The sequence below is a fragment of the Opisthocomus hoazin genome, chromosome Z (assembly GCF_030867145.1).
Source record: "Opisthocomus hoazin isolate bOpiHoa1 chromosome Z, bOpiHoa1.hap1, whole genome shotgun sequence".
NCBI lineage: Eukaryota > Metazoa > Chordata > Aves > Opisthocomiformes > Opisthocomidae > Opisthocomus > Opisthocomus hoazin.
Window position 1 is genome coordinate 78,274,009 of NC_134454.1, and position 23,717 is coordinate 78,297,725.

The 23,717-nt window shown below is 46.5% G+C and overlaps 1 protein-coding gene across 4 annotated transcripts in view; it reads left to right on the forward strand.

The window, feature by feature from the left end:
- The window catches only part of PDZD2 (PDZ domain containing 2), a 141,408-nt gene that overhangs the window by 16,502 nt on the left and 101,189 nt on the right, over nt 1-23,717 (forward strand). The window contains exon 1 of one of the 4 annotated variants that reach the window (XM_075410910.1): nt 6,027-6,099. The exons of the other annotated variants lie outside the window; for them this stretch is intronic. The gene's annotated coding sequence lies outside the window, so the exon portion shown is untranslated. Of the gene's footprint in view, nt 1-6,026; nt 6,100-23,717 lie in introns of those variants that run through there. 4 annotated transcript variants of the gene reach the window in all.

Genomic DNA, 23,717 nt, shown 5'->3' on the forward strand with positions numbered 1-23,717 from the left:
GTCTCACTTCTGCTTTCTCTTGGATGTGTGGTCTTGCCCCATTTCGTGTCACGGCTAAATCGCTTCCAGCACCGCAAGTGGGGGAAGGCAGGGAGAGCACCTGGAGGCACCATCCTGGAGCAGGCTGCCAGCAACATCCCGACGGGGCAGTGGATCTCTGCTCCATCAGATTTGGAAATCCCGGTGTGAGACGCGGGCAGCGGCGGGTGTGCAGAGCCCTCTCACCCCACGGCAGTGCCCTGCTGCCTGTAGCCAGCAGCTGGCAGGCCTTTAGCACATTTTTCCCCTCCTGTTCACCCTTTGGGTTTATAATGATAATAGTTTTAAATGTACATCACGTACTGTGCGTACAGAGTCTTGTTGCTGGAAGATTCAGACTGCTGTTCTCGTACAAAGAAAACAAACCCCGTTGGTAGCTGTGTTCCCCTAGGCTGCCGAGCACCCAGCGCAACGTTTTACACTCGGCAGAGCTTAGTGAAGTTAAAAATAGTTCTTGTTGTCTAAGTATTTCTTGGTAGTAAAAATGTCCTTAGGATACTTTGTGAAATGGTAACCTTTACACCAAACAGGGTAAGGAAAAATCAGAACATGGTCTTCAACGCTACAAAAAAGGTTTGTCTTAATTGTGCAATGTGGGAGAAAGGTGAAGAGCAGAGAAAACTAGCATCACCTTGGGGAGGGAAGGAATGGAATTTAAATAGAGATCTAAGGGTGAGTACATAATGTAAGATATTATATCTTTGTGAAGCATTTTTCCCTCGGTGCCTGAAAGATTAACTGGGAGAAAATGGCTGGCTCTGTGTACGGATGGAGGTCTTGCTGGGAGTCTTCGAATTCCAGGAAGACTGAAACTTGGCCTATCACTTTTTTTTTGGTTTCAAAAAGTAATGTAAATTCTGGATTTGGCCCCTTAGTTAGAATTTCTAAAAACAAGCTTAGGTAAGTATTTCCACCCTGGGAAAAAAGTAATCTCCATGATAACAGATTGTTTTGAGCAAATGCATGTTACTGTGTAGAGTGTCGAACCTGGGCCGTGCACTGTGAAGAAACGAATGTATTAAGTGAACACAGATTAAAATTAAACAGAGGACATTGCCAAGAGAAATGCACACAGTAAATAAGGATTGAGATGTGAGAGACAGCCTGATGATTTTTTCATTTTAATAACTGTAACTGGTGTTAAATGTAGCAGATAAGGCAAATTGCTTTAAGACCGTGTGATTTCTAGGTTATTACTCTCTGGTTTATTTCAGCAGTACTCGTACATTTCCTTATATCTGTTTTCTGCTCTCCAGTCTTGAGTTACTGCTTTGTATTTTGAAGTTAAATGCAGTATACTTAATGCCATGTAAATCTCCACTGTTGGGTACTAATTCATAGTGTATTATTCTGGTAATACATACTTACCTGAATTAGAGAACTGCTGGGTGAGCAGGCTTTATCCCCTATAGATTAGTAGTAACCTCTAAATAAATACTACGAGCGCATAAAGAAATTAAAGAAAAAGTGAGGTCAGAGCTGTAAAATGTAGATACGTTGCATCAGTTTGGAGTTTCATGCAATGTTCTGTAAGAGTGGGAATTCTTTCATGTATGTAAGTTATTTTTAAAATCATCAGTGTATAAATAAACTGTAAACGCATAAAATCAGCTCAAATGTGGCTGCTTGCTAAGCACTATCAGTGTTTCACAAACAGCTCTCTGCCCGTGGAGCTCAGCCTCTGGCTAGTGGGGTATATTTGGAAGACGTGTTCCAGAAATGGGCTTAGGGGAGCAATGGGAGAGGGTTGTCAGCACAGCCAGTCTTACCTCACTCCCACGCAAGGAGACCCCCAAGCAAACAACAAAAAACCCTAGTCCACTGGAGAGAGTGTTGTAAAACTCCTGTTTTGAAGATGAGTGAGCTTTCATATTTTAAACATCAATTAGCCTTAACATAGGAAGTTACAATGCAAGCTCTCTGGGACAAAACCCCTATGTCCATATTTCCCTTACAAATTGCTGAATGTATTTTGAGTGATATAAAAATAATACTTATGGCTAAATGAATAGATTAATAAAATTGAGAGGTTCCATGTCCCAACAGCACTCAGTACTGCCTCTTGTGATTTGCTCTTCATATTTTGCCTAAGAAACCCTGCCTTCTATAATGAGACAACATCTCTGACTGTAGCCCATGTAAGTAAGCAGCTCAGATGAAGAGCTTGTGACACACAGGGACAAGATGTCAGACACCCTCCCAAAAATCACTGCAAACCATCTCATTCCGTACTATTTGTATGGTGGGAAGAAAAAGTGAACATTTCCAAATAATTCCAGTATAGCTTTTGCAAGGGCCTGCAATTTGCACATAAAACCTCGCTAAAGGTTAAGGGCTGGGGTTTTTTCAGCTAGACCTGGAGCTGTTTGGAATTTTTTTGGTCGTTGGCATTTCTCCCTACACCCCATGAACTTGTGGTGCGTTTGCAGCCAACATGAAAGGGGGAGCGTGTAACTCTTAGCTGAGTCCTGGGTGGCTCTGCGGGGATGCTGGCTGTGGGATTCAGCTCTCCAGGGCTGTTTATAGTAGTTGTGTGTTGGAGCTATTAAACTTATATTTAAAAAAAACAAAACAACTTTTGTTGTGCTTGTGTGCAGAAGCAGCGGTAAGGGAAGGATTTTCTCCGCAGCATTTGTCTCAGTGTAGCAGCATGTGGTGCAGAAATGGGGCTTGCTGGAGGTGATGTTTGCAGAGACTGAGGGAACTCGATGGCCTGAACGCACTGAATTGATGGAGCAAACTGTGGGGAGATTCACGTGGGGGTCAGGGAAGGGATTTTCGTATTTGTACTGGCGTGGCTGGGAGCAGAACGTGGGTTTTGCAGTCTTGGCTCTGCCTTGGCGCGCTGGACTCCTATGTGATGCTAACCCTCTTTTGTGTCATTTTTGTGGTCTCTGGCTAAGTTCTGAAATTTTCTTCTTTTCATTCTGAAAACATTCTGAAATGTTTTCTTTTAGGAAAAAATGGAACATCGTATTGTTGTTCTGGGTTATGTGCGTCCTGGATGTAGATGCTTATTATGTTTTCAGAGGAATTTCATTTAAATCTGTATATTCATTTTGCTGCCCATCAGATCCACAAACGTCTTGGATCCTGGGAACATGTAGCATGTAATTGACTTTGTGTGTGGTGTGTGTCAGGGGTGTCAGACATCTGTCTGTGTTGTTGTAAGGAACAAATGTTTCTAGTGCTTCCACCTTCTGAAGGTAGCTCTTGAGATAAGGCTTAAATGTAGCACAGTTTTAGGAACTCAGGAACAGACCTAGCACTTACGAACTCTCCTCAGTTCCTTCCTCCAAGTGTTAACTTCTAATACGAACACATTAGTGGAGCTGATGTCAGTGACATTTAGTCTGTATGAGTGTGGCTCTGAGGTGATTCGTGTTTGTTGTTGCTTTTGTAAATGTGAATCAAGAAGTTGCATGTGCAAAGAAGATGAAGAGTAAAGAACCAAAAATAATGGTAGTCCCAAAAATGCCATGCAGCATTTTCCCTATGTGGTGGCATGAGATGCAACTGCAACTTTATTAGCTAAGTACCAGACTGTTTGTTCTGCAGTCTTCTTTTGGCTGCAATCTGAAATAGTTTCATCAGTCCACAGTTTCTCCATCCTTAATTTTCTCCACCCTTGATTTTGTACTCCTGAAATTCAAGCCAGAAAGGAATTTGATGCCCTGCTCTGTGGGGCAGTCGAATATGGCCTGGTCTAAGTAGTTCTCCTTGTTGGTGGTATATGTATGTGGCATTTTCTTTTGGATAGATTTGCTCTACATGTTTATAAATCAATGCTTTATCTGTAAAAATGTGTATGACTCAAATCCTGTTTTGGCTTATATCACAACAGATTACTTTGAAATGCACAGCTGCATGTGTGTGTATGAAATATGTAAATACTCTCAGTATTCTCCAAAACAAGAGCTGAGAAGATTTAGTGCCAAATCCCCCGAATTTTCAATGCGATGTTGGCTCCTACATAGACCTAGAAAAGCCCTGTGCAGCTGTCACCGAGCTGGGAAGTGCCCAACAGCTTTGCACTTTCTTGATGCCCAAGAGCCTGTTTCTGAGCTCTCGTCCAGAGCACCTCGGTGTTGCCTGGGCCTGAGCAGCTCGCCTGTCTCGTTGTCCCACGGGGACCCCCCCATGCCGCCTCCCTCCCTGACATGCCTCCTCGGGCCAGCTGGGAGGAGTAACCACCACCTCACACCCTCTGGCAGCTTCTGCCTGGACTTCACCAGGCAGGACTTTGCATTTTACTTTGCATTTGGATGGGAAGTTAGGTCACATTTTGTGGCCATAGGATAAACATTTCACGGAGCTTTCTGGACTTCCAGTGTCACAGGACACTGCGCAGGATAACCCCTGTGGTGTCTTTTCTGTTTACGACTGTAGCCTGAATAGTTAGGGAGACAAAAGGACGCATCCCAGGGTGTGATTCCTGCTCCAAAACCCTTTCGTAGTGTTAGAATAACCAGGGCACAACACGAACAGTTTTTAGGGCAGGGACTCAGGACAACCTCTCCTCCCACGGGAATGTCCTGGATTCTCTTTTGCACCGAGGAATACAGTTAAAAGAAGAGGTGATGGAGAGGGCTTGGGCAGGAGCTGCCTGGATGCTACTTATTCTCCTAGCGTAACAACTCTAGGAAAATAATGCCGGTGCGCATTTCTCTCCTTTTGTGCAGGGGCTGACAAGCTTGCTGTCCGTACCCTGAACGGCCTCCCCAGCCGCCGTGCTGCTCAGAGGATGGATGCAGCCATCATACCCTCCTCTCAGCGTGTATCAGATCAAAATCTGACCTCCACTTTTTGAATGAAGGGGTTTATGAATTGGTTGGGTTTTTTTTTTCTCAGGAGATGTCGGGCCGTGAATCACAGTGGGGAGGGAGGAATTTCCCAGCGCTGAGCCCCGGAGAGAGGCACATCCCACGGACTGAAAGCTTCCCTTCGGGTTAGCTCTCCGTATGTTAACTGTCGATGCGTTCAGATTTGGCACCTAATTGACTACCTGTGCGGTGGGGGAGCTGAGGCACTGACACCAGGCCATGCATTTTACTCCAAGGAACAAAGATCGGAGTCTCTTCCGTCTCCCTCCAAACTCCTGTGTCCCTCTGACCTCCTGGAAGGCTAAAAATCACACTGAAAACCCCGAAAAACAGGAGGGATGGTTCTTTCTGTGTAGGGTAGTGCTGTGTGTGAGAGCCAGGGCTCCCGCGAGCAAAGCTAAGCTGCTAAATGACTGCTTGAATATAGCACGGGGCGCAGTGGAAGAGTTGCGTCCTTGTGTGCCTTGATTACAGCCTCACTCCTTGAGCAAATATAATAATATTTTTAAAAATTGTTTTTAATGTAGTTGCAGCGGTGGGTTGTTCCTGGTGTAAGGCCAGAAGTTCTGTCGTCAAAAGGTGGTTATGACCGTAGTTGTACAGTTGAGACTCTTGAAGTAGAAAATGCAGTACTGGGTATGACCTGACTACTGTTCGGCCTGCCAGGAACCGGCTGCCACACGGCTGAAAAATGGCCGTGAGATGTTAAACCACAGCCTGCGATCAAGGCGCTTGGCTTTGGCACACCGGGTAAGCTCCGGGACGGAAGGGAGCAACCCCCGGCTGTTGCGCGGAGGCAGCGGTGGGGATTTTAATTGGGATGCCTGTTTAATTAGGATACCTTTTCCAAGGGGTGAAAAAGTCCGCAGGAGCCTGGTTTGGACGGAGCGAGGGCGCGGAGGGGGAAACGCCGTCGGGGCGCGACCGAAGGCAGAGCACGGCCGCCCTGCCCGCACCCCCCCCGGCGGGGGAGCTCGGGGGCGGGGGACACAGCCGGGGGGGGCCGGGGCCGGCACCGGGCCGGGGCGGGGGGACACACACGGCTCTCCGATGATGTCCCCGGCCCCCCCCCCCACCCCGTGCGCGGGGCCCGGTGCGCGGCGGGGCGGGGCGGCGGGGCGGGGGCCGTGCGTGGCCGCTTGCAGCCGCGCCCCGCGCCCGGGAGGTGCCTCCCGCCGGCAGCGGCAGCGGCGACGGCGGCGGCTGCGGGGCTCGGCGCCGGCAGGTGATCGAGCGGGTGAGCGGGCTGCGGGGGGTTAGCGGGCGGCTGCTGCGAGGAGGCTGAGCCCGGCGGAGGGACGGGAGGCGCGGAGAGGTGCGCGGGGGTTAGCGGCGGGCGGAGGCGCAAGTTGTGGCGGGGGACGGAGCGGGGCGGATGCGCGGAGGGTCCCGGGGGGGGGCACGGGGGGGGGACGGGGACCGTGGACCGCGGTGCGGGTGCTGGGCGACCCCGGGCGGGCGGGGGGGTACCCGGCGGGACCCGCCGCGGCCCCCGCTGCCGGGTGCGGGGCTGCGCAGGGACGAGGGGTGCGGTGAGGTGTCGGTCCCCCGCCCCCCCAACCCGGGCTGGGGGCTTCTGGCTCGGGGCGGGGCAGAAACTTCGGTTGCGGTCCGGCGTGAGGGTGCGCTTCCCCGCGGGAAGCGGCCCCCGCCTGAAGCCAGCGAGCGGTTCGCTCGGGGGGAGCCCTCGGAACTCGGTCACAAAACGCTTTCCCGCGGGACAGGCGAATCCCCGGTGTTTAACATGAAAGCGCTGCTGAAAGCCTTGCGGAGGAGCTTCGCTTGGCGAGCTTGCGTGTACCGAAGGCTTTTAATAAAGAAAATAGATTGTCTTCCAACTGCATGCAAAAAATAGAGGCTGAATTATCACTTCCTAAATCTACCATGATTTCTGGCTTTCGGTCAGGAGAGATTTTGGTGGCGTTCAAGTGCCACAGCCATGATGTTGACTAAATATCTCCTAATCCCCATGCAAACATAAGTCTGTTGGTGTCTAGTGCGTTTTGCACATGTAGGGCATAGGCGTACTTAATCCTTAACTTCGTACATACTTCATCCCGATACAAATTCAATGCTTCTGCTCAGCGCTGCGTTTTGGCAGGGTCCTCTCTTGCAGCGGTACTGGGGGACCTTCTAAATGAAGCTAACGAGTAAAATATGCTTTGAAATGGAGTGCAGATGGGAAGCGCCTTAAGTATTGTGTTGCACAACAGTGCGCTCTCTGCGTGTGCCGTTCGGCTCACAAAACTCTAGGTTTTATGAATGCGTCCACAAGCTGAACTGGACCCGGTGCTGTTCAGAAATACCATGCATTAATGTCTGGAACAGCAGCAGTTCTTATGAAAAAGGTTAATTCATCTCTCTCTCCTCATGGTACTTTTCATGCCTGACACCTCCGGTCATCGTTAGAATGTTAGAAACGTGTATGCGTCCTAAATTTTTAATTCCAAAATATTCTCAGTTTGTTGAATAAGAAGAGTAAGTGGTGTTTGCTGTCTCAGGTGGGTGGTGTCTTAACTTTTCTAGAGCTGTTTTGTGAGTTACGCAGCATTCTAAAGCATTGTTGTTGATTGCCATTTCATACTGGCTGATAGTAGCAGCCTTGGCAGCAGAAATTGAGGTCCTGTACCCCAGTTTCTTCCCCCCCACCTCACCCTTTCTCCACAGTAGGGAGTGTCTCTTTGGCTCCATCTCCTGGCTCAAAAAGAGGATCCCCCTTCATGGAGGGGGTATGGAGAGACGGGAAGCCTCTGAGTGGTATTGGTAAAAGGTGGGAGAGAAGGGTGGTGAAGGCTTCTTCTTGGCCTTGAACTGGGATCTCGGGACCTGTTACAGCAGGGTACCTCCAGCTTCCAACTGGAGTGGGAATTAGGTCCTCACTTTTTTCAGGGGAGGAGAGCATGTCTCTTATGTTACTTTTTCCTATGTCTTGGAAAGATTTTTGACGTAATGACTAAGTATTATCATGGTATTTAGAAAGTCATAATTTAGTATTTCATTCCTCGCGTGGATGTGCTGGAAGGGTTAGTCATCTCGCCTGATATATCTCTCTGCGTGATCTTTTGGTGGAAATGTGTTAATGGTATATCTTTTATGTCATGATTTTTCTGCATGGTCAGGAAAGTGTGTTGCCTGCGAATTATTAATCCGCTTGAAATAGAAAAACCTGTGGAAGTAAGGAAGAAGCTTGCTGTGATTTAGCAGAAGTATGACTATGCGTGGACTTTGAGTGTGAGCAGAGGGAATCCTGTTCGGCAAGCACAGTGAGATGGCAGGATCCTTTCTTTGTAGAGGATCTTCTCTATGCCCTGTCTTTAGCGGAGAACAACTTTCTTCAAGTGCAAAAGACAGGAGGAAAAGAGCCTTAACCAGACTATAGAACCAAGGTACCTGTCCTGCCCGTGACAGCCAGACCTCTGTGTCTACACACCGTACCCCGAACTGAAAGGAGAAGGTGGCAGACTTTGTTCTGACACTGATCATCACTCCCTGAGATGCTTGTGGGGGGGGGCAGAGCAGTAAGTGTAACTCTCCGCAGCCGGCAGGTATGTGAAATTGCAAAGATCTCTTTTGTTTCTGTATAGATGTCCTATGTATTCCATCAAATGACAAACAGGCCTCCTTATGTCAGTGCCATTTAAAGCTTCATTATTGTTGTTTACGGTACGGTAAATGATGCGGGCTTAGGATAAGAACTGACAAAGACAGTGTGGTGTGGTGTGGGTGCTACCTTTGTGTGGCCCTCTCAGTTGAAGTGGGTATAGCCTTCCCTGTGGACACTGCTTTTTTCTGCGCTAGTGCAGAGCGTCCCCTGTTTGCACGCAGAGATGTTCCTTCTTGCACATGCAGTCTGGCAGCAGGGGAGCCCTGGGATGAGGACAGCTTCTGGCAGGCTGCGGTGGCCCGGGGCTTCTCTCTGGTCATCCAGAACCTCTCCCTTGAGGCTGAACATTGCTGCGTTTCTGAAAGCGTGTTATGTCCACAGAGCCTGCTGCAGAGGGAAAAAAAGGTGCTTCTCAGCAGATTTGCTCTGTGTACCTTCTGAAGCTTGCGCCTAGCTTTTTGCCGTGCTTTGTGTGTGCTGCGACCACGGAGCCTCCACCACCAGCCCTCCAAGGCTGAGCTGAATTATTTTCTGACTTGTGTATCACTGAGAGATGCATCAGCTAGAAGAGACTCCAGCTGCAGGACGTGTGTGTGCGGCGTGTCTTGTTCAGATGTTATTTCCTTAATAAAATTGCTCGTTTGGCGTAAAGAGTTGTTGGCTGGTTTGGGTGTTGGATTTTTTCCTCCTCCCTCCTTCTAGCCCTGGGGTGCAACAGTCAAGCTGTGTTCTCTCTACAGTTAATTTAACTCTCTAGTTAATTTAAGGTACAGTCCACAGTCCTGGTAGAGCTGTGATTGCAGAGAACTTGAGGTGGTAGCCCGTTTGACACGTGTGGGTAGAAGTGGATGCTTTTGTGGGTACTGCGTGTTCGTGAAGGACAGCAGAAAGGCAGCAGCCCTTGAAGAACGCTTCACGGGGTTTAACTGAGGAGCTGCCTATAGCCAGCCTCGTGAAAAAGCAAGGACTCCAGTGGAGGCTGAGTTATCTGAGTATGCCCTGACTTCACATAAACCTCGTGCACATGTGCTTTCATTCACTGTAGGCGGAGACACATTTTCTTCAGAGTCCTGTCACTCTTCTTCTTCCCTGTTCTTCCTCCTCCTTCTCCACACCTTGCCCCGTGGTAGCGGTCGCTCCATCGGAGAGCTTCAGCTCGTAGTGAAGCCTGACGGACGGGAAACATTTTGCTCGTCGTAGGAATGCCGTCACTTCTGAAGCGAATGCGCTCCGTGTTTTGCCAGGCTAAAGACTTGTAACAGCCTGAGACTGCTAATGAGGAATAATACATTCAGTTAAAATACACAGTGGAATTCCATTATTGTAGGCCAAAATGTAGTAATGAGCGAGAGCTTAACCCAGGATTCTGGAAAAATGTTGCCGTTTATGTAGAGTGCGCCCTGGATGTTGATAGTGATCAGTGATTGAAGTCACTTGAGCCGAAAGCTGGCACAAGTCCTGGTCCATTTTTCAGACCTGTAGAGAAATAGGGTGCGTGGAAATGCTTTGGCTTCAGGAACCAGCCACGGTCCGTCTGGTGTCCCAGAGGTCCATCTCCAGGGCATCTGGTTGTGGGAAGGTGGTTGTAGCACTGTGGGTTGTCTCAGTGCAGGGCAAGCTCAGGTCAAATAGGTCCCTAGCGCATTAGGAGAACGTGGCTTTGGTGCTCCTAGACCTGCATGGGACGCAGCATGGATGTGTTCACTTAGCCCTGTGCTGGCGTGCGCTGACCCAGGCATGCCAGCTTTCGGGCATGTCATACCCATGCCATGTTTTAATAGTTCATATACAGCTCTCCTCCTGACAGTGGGTGACGGACTAAGTCTAGTTTTATGTAAATCAAATGTAAATCTGAAACATAAGTTGAGCACTGGAAAGGGAAGGCTGTTTGCGTAGCTGCCAGTGTTGCTTTCTGGAGATTTAGATTCACATTGGCGTAGTTCACTTGGTTTGTCCTACAGCATCTCAAGCACATCCTACAGCTTGGAGAAACTCTTGGCTCCAGACGAATTCTGATGGAGCTGAAGATTTGCGATAAATTGCAGAATTTGACCTTTTGCCTCAAGAAACTGTGGTGTGGCTTCCAAGTACTACTGCGAGTATGCACAAAATAGACAGGGAATGTACCCGTAAATCCCTGCAGCTGCTGGTGAGCCGGGAGAGCAGCAGGGCAGCGTCGATGTTGCTGACACAGGAGCTGCAGAGAGGAGCAGGAATCTCACCCTGCTGAACAGGAAGGAAACACATTTTCAAGTTCTTGTCTGTAATCCAGGATGGTCAGGAATGCCTTGGTGGGGTCGAACTTCTGTGCTGGTTGTTCACAGATGATCTCGCTGTCTGAGGAGGGAGTAATGACACCAGGCAAAAGAGCTTTGTCTTATGACTTTGAACACTGACCTTCCTCTGTGGAGGACAGGATGTTTTGCGAGGTGGACTGATCCAGTTAATAGCTCTTGTGCTCTTTTAGGTCAAAGCTGAAAGAGCAGAGGGGGGGAGGATGCAGCAGCCAAAGCAAAAAGTTATGGAGATCCTTAAACGCACTGACATGTAGGAAACCACTGTTAAAAGAGCTGTTTAAAATATGAATGAGTGTGAGATGTAAATGACTTGCTAAGAGGCCAGCTTCCAGAGGCAGGATAACCATAGGGGACTGATAGACTTGTACTGGATATTCATCTGACTGGCTGAAGTTTCTGGCTCTTTCCCAGATTCTTTAATGTGAAAATATTTATGGAAAGTGACTTCTTGATTCCATGGGTCTTGACTGGTGACCTAGGGATAAGTAAGATTAGCTGAGATGATACTCATGCCTTTTTGCGTCTGAGTACAGGACAGATTTGTTTGTTGACTAAGTGGCATCTCCGGTGTAAATTCTCCATTGCTTGGTTGATGATGAGCCAACTGATAAGAAATTGGGGAAAGCTGCTTTCTTCAGCAAAGGGAAGTTATTTCTTGTAGATCTCCTGGGAAGAAGGCTGCGAAGGATGTAGAAATGCTTTCTGTGTGAAGTCACCTCAGCTTTTTCACATTGTTCGTGAAATAAGGTTGAAAAAGTAAAAAAGTAGGAACCAAGACCGACAGTGATGCAAAAGGTCTTGACAGCTTAAGACCATGCTGTCCTGTTGAACTCCCTGCACTGGTGTCTGAGTAGCAGAGTAGGGAGGAAAGAGTGAGAAAGGGCTTGTGGATGGGATGCTTCTCTAGGGAAGTGGACGCGTCTGTGAGAGGCAGCAAAAGAAAAACCCTGCAGAGTGCCTGGTGGAAGGGGAAGTGAGCCAAGGTACGTAGGTTGCGTCTTGTAGAGAAAGCACGTGTGTGTCCATGCAGCAGCATCTTCTGGCTGCTTGAGGTGTTGCTGGGCTCTTTCAAAGGAGCACAGAAGTTATGGGGCTTTAGAAGGAAACCTCTCTTCAGGCCACTCTCTCCAGCTGGACTTCAACAAAATTATTTGTGATTTACACCCGTCTACAGGAATGTGCCTGTTCTTTCCTAGCTGTAGGCTCCATTACAAACTTTGGATAAAGGCAGATAGGGTCAGTGTCTTCTCACGTCCAGCTGCTGCAATCCTTTTAAAGTGTTGCTTTCACTTAAAAACCATGAAGCGCCTTCCAGTGCAGCTTCTAAAGCAGAAGTTCAGACCTGCCAGGATGGTTTCTGAAGTTATCCTCCAGGGAAGAACCTTCTGAAGAAGCCGCCACTCAGCCGTGGTACTTGAGCAGCCTTCCGGAAACAGCTGTTTGGGATGCAGAGAGCTGAACTGGAATCTGGTTCATGGCTGAAAAGTTAGTTTTGCCATTAAAACTTAAATTTAAGAGAGTCCAGCTGCCTGCAAAGCGCAGCAGCTGGTTTGAGCAGCCAGGGCACTCCTGGAGGAACAGGGAAAAATACGTTTTAAATTCTCTGCCGTGAGTTCAGCTGCCCTTTAAAAACAAACACGAAGTCAGCCAAAGGCAGTTGTTTGCACTGCAGGTGAATTGTGAGAGAGCACTTGGGGGACATGGGGACACGTGCTGGTAGTTTTAACAACACTTAATAAAACTGCTTATAATTTAATTCAGATCTCAAAAGCTGCAATATAAGAGCAGTTTCCACTATGCGATCCCATTGCTTAGCAAAGCCCCCTGCCAGTGTTTGGTTTAGAGTAGGTCATCATTGTCTTTGGTGTTGTGGTGAAGACTTTCTGAATTCTGCCTAACGAAGGGGATGTCAGGTGGACTAGTCCCAAAGTTGCAGCAAAGTGAAAGCAACAGATCATGGTCAGGAATAGAGGGAAACTGAGCATTTTTGTTTCTGTAAACTTTTGACTAATGGCTCCTTTTCTTCTCATGGCTAAAGAGTTTAAGTCTCACCTAATGCCATAAAAATAATGTACATTTTGTTGCAAGGTTTGAAGCTTGAGTGGAGTACAGCAACCGTAAAAAAAAGTACACATGAAGCTCCTCTGTGGGCAAAATAATTGGGGAGGGGGGAACTGGAACAAGCTAGTAGTGCTTTTTGTGGCTTTTCTGAATCCAAGGTGGTGGTGGGATGGTGGATTCGTGGAAGAAAAGCACATGGGGTAGTCCTCCTTCCTTGCTTGTATACTGTATTAGTAGCAGTTCTGCGTGGAAGTCATTTGGAGTTTAGCTTCTATCTATGCTGCTACACGGGCGTTTTAAGCCTTTGCTGTTGAGGTGGTACAGAAGGCATAAACATCTATAGGTCTCTGCTGCAATATCTGGAAAAGGTGTTTGTATATAAATGTCCGAGTGAGATGGTTTGGTGTAGTGTGGATTTCCAGGCACCCTCTGCCTAATCCCACTTCTGATGAGGGACTCTCGCACTCGTCTCACGCTCGCTGGACTGTCAGCAGAAACACTGTCTGGAAGGGTCGTGTCAAAAGCATCAGTCATGGGTTTTTATAGTGATTGACATTAATTAGCCTCTATGTTTTCCTTCTCTCCCCCCATCACATTTTTAACTTCATGTTTTTCCTTTGAAACAGAGATTAATTTGGAGTAGCAAGATTGTGAACTGCCCTTGTTTGAACCTGCCTGCACTGTTAATTTTATTGGGCAATGTTGGGGAATAGTGGGGGAATTCAGCCATTATAGCGAATTGCTTGCTATCACAGTGATGGTTTCTAAAGCCTTCAGCCGTAACTATCTCATCTCTTCCCTCCGAGTCATCAACATTTTAGTAGTGTTCTCTCCTACCCCCAGCCATTTTGAATGAACAGTAGTGCTCTTCACCAGCCTCCCTTCATCATCTTCCTGGGACTTGATTCGGGCGTAACCTCAAGTTTGCAGGGGAAAAGTCATCCTCTTTTCACTATGTAGTGACTCAGGAAGCCTATCCATGTCCAAAGTAGCTTTTACTGTGTGTCAGTAGCGTGTGTCTGGGCTCTCCCTGCGCTTACACACCATCTCCCTCTGGTGACAGCAGAAGACCTGGTGGCAGGTGAGGGAAGGTCTGGGAGGTTCTGGGGTAGCGGTGCAGCGCCTGCAGCTTGATTGGTGGGCTCCCTGGGCTGTATATGGTGAGGAGATGTGTTATCAGGACCAGCTTTGCACCTTCCGCATGGTTGGCCCTGTTTTGGGCTATCTCAGGCAACCGTGCTGTAGATTTTCATTCACTGAACAATCAGCCTCCTGCCTAATTTTTAGTTTTGGCAAGCTCTGCTTGCATGGTGTTATTTTGGTGGTTATAACCCTCCTTTTAAGTTCCAGCCTAAACCTCTTTGTGGCTGGTTCATACTGCTGTATCTTTCCTTTTCCCCTCCAAAGAGAGCCTTGTTCTGCTCCAGTAGCAAAGCCAACATCTTTTTGTCTCGTGAGAGGGGTCATCCTGCTGACCTTTTCTTGCACTATTCCAGTTTCACTTAACCTTTCTTGAACTCAGTAACCTGAAATTGCACATTGTTCCAGCGGAGACCTTACTGGTGTCTTGTATGTTTTCCCGTTCCTCACTGAGACCTCGGGCAACATCTGGCTTTTTTACACTCTTGCCATGAGCCACTAAACCACCAAAGTCTTTCTTTCTATATCACTTCCAACTGTTGAGCTCCCAAGCTGCGGAACATATTTCCTTAATCCCAAAGTGCATGACTGCACTTGGCTTTATTACAAGCTGTACCTCCTGTCAGTTGTTTTAGTCCTCAAATGTTCAGAATAAACTTCTGCCCATCCTCTGAGTTGACAGACTTTCCCAGCTATCTGTTGTCTGCAGACTGCATTTGTGCTTCCCTACTTTTCCTATCAAGGGAATTAGCGGAATTTCTAGATAAGACTGTCCCAAGGCAGATCTTTTAGGAAATCTGTTTATAGTTTGTCTTTCTCACCAGAATTTCAACATCTGCACAAGCTGCTCTTCTTCTGGCTTTCGGAAGGTGGAGCTTGATTTGGCTCTATTGCCTGTCCTAAATAGTAAACAGGATGGATCATGGAGCTGGGCTGGTGGGTTATCCACATGGGGCAAGCGCTGCATGTGCAGGGTGTTGGCAAAAGCATACATATGTCAGAGACCAGAGCTGTGGTGTTAAATATTTCCTCTTGGAGGGTGAAAAATGGCTTTGTACTCTGGTCTGTTATTATTGACACGTAACAGTTCCCGGAGAAGGTTTTTGTTCATCTTGAAAAAAAAAAAGAAAAATTACAAAAAAATTATAGTTACATGAAACCAGTGATTTGAATGCAAATTGAGTATGGCATTTTTAATTTATACTGTTACTAGCTGTAGGAATGACCAGAGCTGAAAACTATCAATTCTGTCAGCTCTAAGCATTGGAGGCATTCCTGAAACAGTATTGTCACTGTGTCGCTTGCTTATCTGTGTGTGTTATCTGTTAGACATGGTCTTGATACCCTTCGTCTGTGTCCTCCTTTCTGGCTAGTGCCAAAAGACCAGGGCCTCCTACAAGGCCAGTTCCTGGTCAGAGAGGAGTACCGTGGTCTCCCAGAACTTTCAGCAAGGAGTGTAGCCCTTGCTAAAACCAGCAAATACACAAAGTGGGTCATTGGAAAAAAAAAAAAAAAGGAGAGGCTAAATTTTGAAGCATACATTGCATATGCTTAAAATGACCAATAATCTGAATTATTAGTGGAGAACACGACAGATCTAGGGCATTAGCTTACACTTTACATGAACACACATATGTAGATCAGAGAGAGAAGGCTGTACTTGCATAACATGGACTAAAATCAATGCTTGAGGGAGGTGAAGTACTCCAAATCCCCTCTTAACTGCTGTATTTCCTTTGTTCAGTAGCTTTAAAGCTCACCTGGAGAATTCTAGCAGGCAAAATGAGCAAACAAGCGATTCCTGATGTCTCAGTGGGGGATTAGAAACTCAGTGGTGTCTGCAAGATGTTCAGTGAGAGTCCAGACTGTGCTGGTTTGAAAACGAGCAGCGTTTGCTGTCCAGCCACAAAAATCCACGTGACAATTTGCTCTGTGTGTGCATACTTGAAAAGACAATTTAGAGTTTTGTCCTCAGATTAATATGTGGACGAGGAGTCGGTATTGAGCTACTTTTTTTCTGTTGAAGAGTCATCTAAAGGTAGGATTTTTTTTCTTTTCCTGCCAAATGCCTGGCATCTGCTCCCTGCTGCTGATCTGCACATCTTTGCTCATCGGGATGCCGGTGTTGAGTTCACAGAGTCGCTGCTAAAGTCACGGAAAAGCTGTATTATTGGCTAATTACCATTTAGCCATTTGCGTATCAGTCTTTCAGTGTATGGTTTTCTCTTTTATTTTAATGGCCCTTGGATCCATAGAAGCTGATGCATTTAAGTCTCATGGTAGAGCGGTTTTATCACATAGTTAAAACAGTTTCTCCTTGAAGTCCAATTACTTTCCATAAAGGTGTGGAAAGCCCCAGTTCTCAGGAAGGGTTATTTAAGGTAACGCTTGTACTTTGAGTGGCCAGCGTAAGAGGCTTTGAGCCACCGACTTAGATCTGCTGAACCATGAAGCTTGTGCAAAAAAATCCTTCCCAAGCAGCGAGCCAGTTTTTGTCCTGCCGCCTGGATGCAGCTGGGGTGTAAACGGCGATGGAGAGAGGAAAGGCTGGGTGGCGATGATTGCACCACTCTGTGTGAGACATCTGGCACTGTCCTTGTTTTTGGTTCTGGTGCTTTCTCCTATCCATTGCAACAGATTTTCAAGACCTCACTACCACAGCTGTGGCGTTGCGTGGGTTGCATAGTTGCATACCAGCCCGGGAATGTTAAACAGAGTCATAATGGATTCTTATTTTGACCCCGTGATTTAAAACAAACTCCCTAACATGTGGTTGTGGCTCGCGTGTTGTCACTTTACAGCACTTGCAGTTTCAAAACAGACGACTGGAATCACGGTGGTTTTTAGGAGCACGCTCACTTTCTCCCCGAGGTCTTTCTCCTCGTGACCTGGTTCCCTTCCCGGTGCCACCAGTCCTGAAGGGACCTGGGTGGTCTCCCCGCATGTGCGGTGCCTCCGTTCCACAGAGTCTCCGCTACGGAGCTGCTCCTCAGGGGTCAGACATTTCAAACGTTTACATGGCTCCGCAGATGAGTTTCCCATGTCGCTTAGGCTGAGCTGGGGTTAGGTTAACGATCCCGTTGCAGCACACAGGGAAAGGGTGGCAACGCTGAAGATGAGCAGCGGAAACATCGGATTTGTCTTATCGTGCAAAGATTTATAGTGTTTGCTGTCTTGTATCTTAGCCTCATTGAAAATACACACTTAGGCATGGCTTGTTGATATAAAACATGCCAAATCTCCGTCGCTGAATTTACAGGCGAGACGCAGGGCCAAAGTCCTGTCTTAGCTCCCATATAGGATTTTCCTTTAATACAGATGGTGGAGCAGTGGCTTATTGGGACTTTGGGGCCAGATCCTCTCCTAGAATAAATAAAGCTAAGCTCATTTACAGCAATTGAGCATTAATCTCTCTAAGACTTTTCTGAAGATATATTGCAGTGAGTGTAACAAGGAAGAGAGCTCATTATTTTCAAAGAGAAGTTACAGATGAGAGCATGTTTCCACTGCGCAATTACCATCACTCTTTCTTTTTAATCACATCACTGAAAACGACTAGTGGCCACTGCAGTGGCAGTGTTTGTGAATGAAGCTGGATGTATTCAAAACAGTATGAGTCCGGCAATTTTCCTTTCTTACAGTAAGTCTTGCCAAATACCTAATTTTCGAAGATTAGACTCTTGAAGCACAGAGCTGAGTGTGTGATTGGCTGGAGGACATTCGCGGCTCAGTAATGAAATGCTGGTGTATGAAATGGTAATTGATCCCGGGAGCACCGCGAGCTCTGAGCCAGATCACATTATGTGCAGATTCCAGCGCGGCAACAGAAACTATACAAATGTTGGCACAGAGGGTTAAATGTGAGATTAACTAACCCTTTTCTGCAGAGATGCTGCTAAAATGAAATACACTGTGTTCAGAATTTTGGAGGTGGTTCGTTGGAGAAGTGGCTTTCCATGCAGGTCTAGCCTCTATGCATTTGTTTTCACAGGTGTGGCTAGAGGTGGTTTCTCCCTTAGAAAGGACTGCTGGATTTTATTGATAAGATCAAGTCTGACCTATCCCTAAAAAATCCCATTGGAAGCTAACGATACTTTTTATGCATGTAGAGATATTGTGTTAGTTGTGCAGACCCTTTGAAGCATATTGCTTTCTGAGGAAAACTTACTTTTCGTGCATCAAAAAGGCTGCTGCAGCTCTTCAGTTCCACAATAATAATAAGAAATAATCCCCACCCTGCTGCTGTTTTCAGATGTTTGCCTTTGACCTGTATGACTCCTCTCTCCATGAAGTCCTAACAAAACTGGTTCTGTGTGGGTAGTTAAGCAAGCAAGTCATAGTAGTTGTGATGATGGATTTCATGCCCATGGGTAGACTGGGGGAAGCTCTCCCCTGGTGTCTGATCTGCTTGGAGTAATGGTGGCTCTCTGTCCCCATGGGCTGCTGAAATTGTATGTTCTGGCTTCCCGTGTTTGGTGGCTTGCTTGGAGACTACCCAGAGTTCTTGCTGCGGCACTGAGGGTGGGAGGATCCCTTGAAAAGACACTTTTCGTTCTTATTTTTGGGGGGGATAGCATCTGTGGGGTTTATGTGGAGGCGTCTGAACTCTGCATGTCTGAATCCTAATACAGAGGCTGTACGAGAGTGTGTTCACTGCAGGCTGGACCCCACCATACCTCTGCCGTATTCCCCATGCGGTGTGTGTGATCAGTGGTGCTTGCAAAATAGTTCTTCAGCTCTTCCAAGGCAGTAAAAATCACCAGTGTGGGCAGGATGGACATTCTCCATTGACAGCTTGGAGAAGCTGAAGCTGGGGTCGTAGCCAGCTCCTGGTGCAGGAGGAGGCAGCGTACCTTGGGCAATTAGGTAATTAGTGAATCTTTGCTCCATCAATTCTCTGTGCCACTCTGAAGAAAACAAAACAGAGCAAAACTCTGTTTGCCTGCAGATTGTTTAACTGAAAGTGGTCTCCTTGTAATGGTAATTTTGGAAAATCTGTGGTTAAATTGGTCATTTTTCAGGGGTGAAGCTGTCCGATTTCTGGGTCTGCCAGCCGGGGTCTTCTTGTTGCCAGCTGGGCAGTAGAAATTCCTGATGAATGAAGCCGCAGACCATTTTCCAAGCTGCTGGGTAGTCTCCGAGATGGGCTGCAGGATCTTCTCTTCATTTCTTTCAACAATTGCCTATTGTGTCTGCAAACAATTGCTCTTCATCTTAACTGTGGCAGGACTGTAAATTAGGATACTTTTAAATTTATTTTTCTGCTTTACTGAATCTTAAATCTGGTGGCATTTGGCAGTTCTGACACCCCTGATGGGCTTGGGATCCCACGCCTGCATCTGCATTGGGTCTGGGAAACGTGGCGACGTGGGTTAGCATCAGTCTCATGAGGTCGGGTGGTGGGGGCAGTGAAGGTGCGATGGGGTGGCATGAACGTGCTTGTCCGCTCCCTCAAGATCCAACAAACTCCAGCGGCACGGGATGACAGTGAGGACACCGAGTCTTTGTGCACTTTAACTTGCGCTTGCTAGAGTTTGCATGTGCTTGTAGACATTTTGTGAAATTACAGAGTGGTGCTGCTGCGAGGTGAGTGTCTATCCAGCATGTAACAGAACCCACAGATGCAGCATCCTGAGCTCCAGTCGGCTCAGGTAGTAACGGTTATAAGCTGGGGCAGATTTTCACGGTGAGCTGGGTGTTGCTTGCATCATTTTTAGCCTAACCTTGCAGGGAAACCGTGCTTTTAAATACACTGCAAGTACCCCCGGTGTCCTGTGAAGCTGTTCAGTAATTGATATTTATGAGCACAACTGGAAGCACAATTGTTATGGTAAGTGCAGTAGATCTTCAGTTAATCAGCGTGCCTTCAGCGAGCCCTGGAAGCCCACGTGCAGAGTGGGTGATGACGCAAATTAAAATCCCACTCTCGAAGGCAGGTGGGGATGCAGAGGCGCAGCTGGGCGGGTTGGTAGAGCTCTGCCCGGCTCCCGAGCCGCTGGGATTGCAAGAGGATTGCCACTCCAGCTAAAAAATGCAAATGGCAAGAAATGTTTGGTTTGGTTTGATTCTTGATACCCCTGTATTTTTCATTACAGCTGTTGACTCTGGGTTTTTGCGTTACTTGGTATGGACAAGAGTTAGCCAAATGAGTGTCTCACTGTGTCTCCCTTTCCTGTTCTGCCTCGCTACATTGCACTGTTTGCCTTACAAACATCCCAGGATGATGTTTAAATCCAAATAAACAGAGTTGTCATGGCAATTAAAAGAAAATTGGGGAAGCACTTTTGTTGTTCTTGTATAATGACTTGTACGATGTCACGTTCATAGAAACTTCAACTATGAGCAGGATAATATAATTTTTTTCAGAAGAAATAATTAAATCTGAGTTTGGTGGATAACCACCTAGGGTGATGGAGTAAATTCATTGCACCTCTTACTTGCAGCCTTTTGGTAGCTTGCAGCCTCCGAGAGCTCTGGATGCGCTGGGAGGGCAGGCACTAAGGTTTCCTTGTACATTTGTTTTGGTGGGTTTTTTTCCCGTCCAGACTGTGCCACTTGCTGTGTGATTTGTGGTGGGTCATTTCTAGTCTCTGTGATTGCCGCTCAGTAAATGAGCAAAGAGTTGCTGTTTTCTTCTCCTGATAGTACCATGGCCATCACCAGCTGACAGATGCTTGTGAGGTTAGCTCAGTGGTGCTCCAACACCAGATGATTCTAGTTAAAAAAATATTTATAACTGGATAGAGCTTTTTTTTTTTTTATTCTTTGGGTATTGATTGATTGACTTCTAGCTGAAGCCAGTACATTTTTTGGACAGATGAAAAACAATTTTTTTGTGAAAATTCTTCTTGTGTCTGTTTGCTTTAAGAATGCTTTTAATACTTGGCTCAAAGGGATTTAATCTCTTTTCTTTTCCTTTTTAACTTGGAATAGGATTATTTTATAGCACGTTGTACATTAAAGTTAGTTCAGGTATTCGGAGTGTATGAAAGGTTTTGAGTGTGTGAAAGGTTTTTTGTGTATACGTTTTTTAACACAAAAATACCTTGCATGCCAACAATGCCATCAGTACATTCTCTCCTTTTGCTTTGTTCTCAGATCATTTCAGTTCTCTAATCTTTTACAGACGTACTGTCTTAAAAGCAGGATTGTAAATCTGTGGTTTGTATTCTAGTTCTATGTTCTTGAGCAAACCTAATCTCAGCACAAGTACATAAAATATAAACTGGGCAAATGCAAAGTATAATAAGTAATTAACGACAACTGTTTTAGTGCAGACGTCGTAGAAATAAGGTATGTGTGTATTTTAGAATGTCCCCTAAAATTTGAAGATGGGCTAATGGCTGAAAGCATTGGAAGGATTTGAATGTGAAGGACAGAAACATTAAATGTGCAGCTAAACTAGGGAAAATGCAAAATAAAAGAAGATGTGGTCATCATCATCTGTTAGCAGTGTACCTCTGTGAGGATTACCAGGAGCTTAATGCAGAAGTCACTTCATGAAATTTGTTGTGTGATAGGCAAAAGGTCAGACTAGATAATTGCACTGGTCTCTTCTGGGCTGAAAAGCTATGAATCAGCCATATGTTTCCAGCAGTATAGGACACAAAATGCAGAAAGTCCTTATTCTGAAGAGTTTGCAATCTAAACAAGATAGATACAGAATAAACAGGATGCGCCAGAGAACTCCAGAGAGGAAATGACTGGGATGTGGTTGTTTGTGAAAATGTAGTCTTTGAGAGAGCACTGTAGATTTATAACCTCTGGGCATCGTGTGAGAAATGAGCTGAGAGGAGGACTTTGAATGGGTGGAATAGTGCATAGAAGGAAAAATTATGAAAGCCGTTTTATACATTGAGAGAAGAGGGGAATGAAAAAAGATCACAAGGATGGGCTGGTCCGTGCCCTCACTGGTGAAAGGAAGGAAAATGAATAAAGGCTGCTTGGGCCTTAAATAGGGCTTACTCCATCTGGTCTTTGAAGGCAAGGCTGCTGACTGAGAGTTATTTACGCACATTTGCACACCGTGGTCCTGTGGTGTCTGGTACCCAGGCTGGCGATGATGCTGAGCTTTGGTCTGCTCCTCCACTCAACCCGGCTCCTTCAGGCAGGACTAAGTGTGGGTTCAGACTCTGCAGGTACGAAAGTCCTTTTATCCGTTAGCAAGGGGAAAAGATGGAAGGGGTAACCTTGTGCCTGGGGAATGGAAGTGCGTTAGGGACTGTGTTTTTAGCTGTATGGAGCCTAAGAATCGAAGGCTGTGGCTCCAAACCTAGACTGTGGCAACCAGCTCTAGGAATCCCCATTCAAAACAATTGCATCTCAGTGCATTTTCGTATTAAGGATGTAAACTGAGGAAAATACATGGCCTCTTCTAAGTCATTAAAGATCTATTATGACAGCTGCTAAGTGTGAGCAGTGCGTTTAATGCCGGCATGCCTTCTGTCACTTGCCAGCATGTGCTGCAGCAGGTATGCGTGAATAGGTACCTGCTTTGTAGATGTGGTCATGGACTTGTGCGCAAAGATCAGACCCATGTGCATGACCAGATGTGAACTCGACAGGCATCACTTGCCTCTCTGGGACCTCTGCACAGAGTTACTGTCTGAATAATAAAGACCGTTACAGTCTACAGTGTTCTGTTCAAAATATCTTTTAAATGGCAGGGATTCCACATGATAGATTCTTCTTTCCGTGTGCATTGAAAGCATTTTAAAACCAGTTTAAAACAGCATCCATATTAGTTTAACTGTATGGATGCATTTTAAAAAAGTATTGAGAGGAGAGAAAGGAGACTGTAGGAGCATGCCATTTTCTGCCTCCCATCAAATGCCAAAATCTGTTAGCAGATGAAGCTTTTGTATATCTTCCTGGTGGTCAGGGGGTTCAGAGCAGTTTCTGCCTGACGATGCAGGATGTGAGATTCCTCTCGGTGCTGTAAATCTTTTAAATTTGCAGAGGGAGGGATTGCTTCAGCTGGAACAGAGCAGTGGTAACACAGGTGTGCCCCCCCCTTCTGCTTTCTCCTCTGGGCATTGAAAACCTGTATGCTGTGGGTGACTTGCAGAAGAAATTGCATTGATGGCCAGGAGCAGTTAGGCGTGAGCTGTGTGACTGTGACGGGTGGCTGGCGAGAGCTCCATGGGGCGATGGCCAGAAGATAATTTTTAGACACCTTAATAGCAAGGGTGTTGGGTCACTTAGCAAATACTCATGAGAAAATGCTCCAAAAATGTACATGTGTGTGTGTGCTGGCAGGGGAAGTTTTGGTAAATAGCTCCTGAGGGGAGTCTGTGAGGTCTGCTATGTGTCTCCAGTAACAGATTCTAGTTAAGGTGAATCATTGGGATCAGAAATCATACAATCTGTGTTGTGACTTTTTGGCTGCTCTCCTATCTTGCTACGTGTTGACAGCAGGAGAGAGACCCTACCTGCACAGCATTTATTTGGTTGTTGGTCCACACCAAAACTGATTAAATTCCAGCCACTACTGATCATAAATACTAAATTATTTTCCCAGATCTTTTTTTCCCCCATTCAAAGAAATGAAGTACTCCATTATTCATGTTTTTTTCCCGCATGGCAATGGAGAGTATGGTTATGTAGTATCTCCTGATCTTTTAAAGTCTGATGCTCTGAGAGACCTCATGGTTGAGGTGCTAATTCAGTCTTAATCCAAAATTTTGGACCAAGGTCCTATTGCATTGCTCCCTTGTGCAGGGTTTGGAACCTGTGTTTCTGCGGGACCTGGGG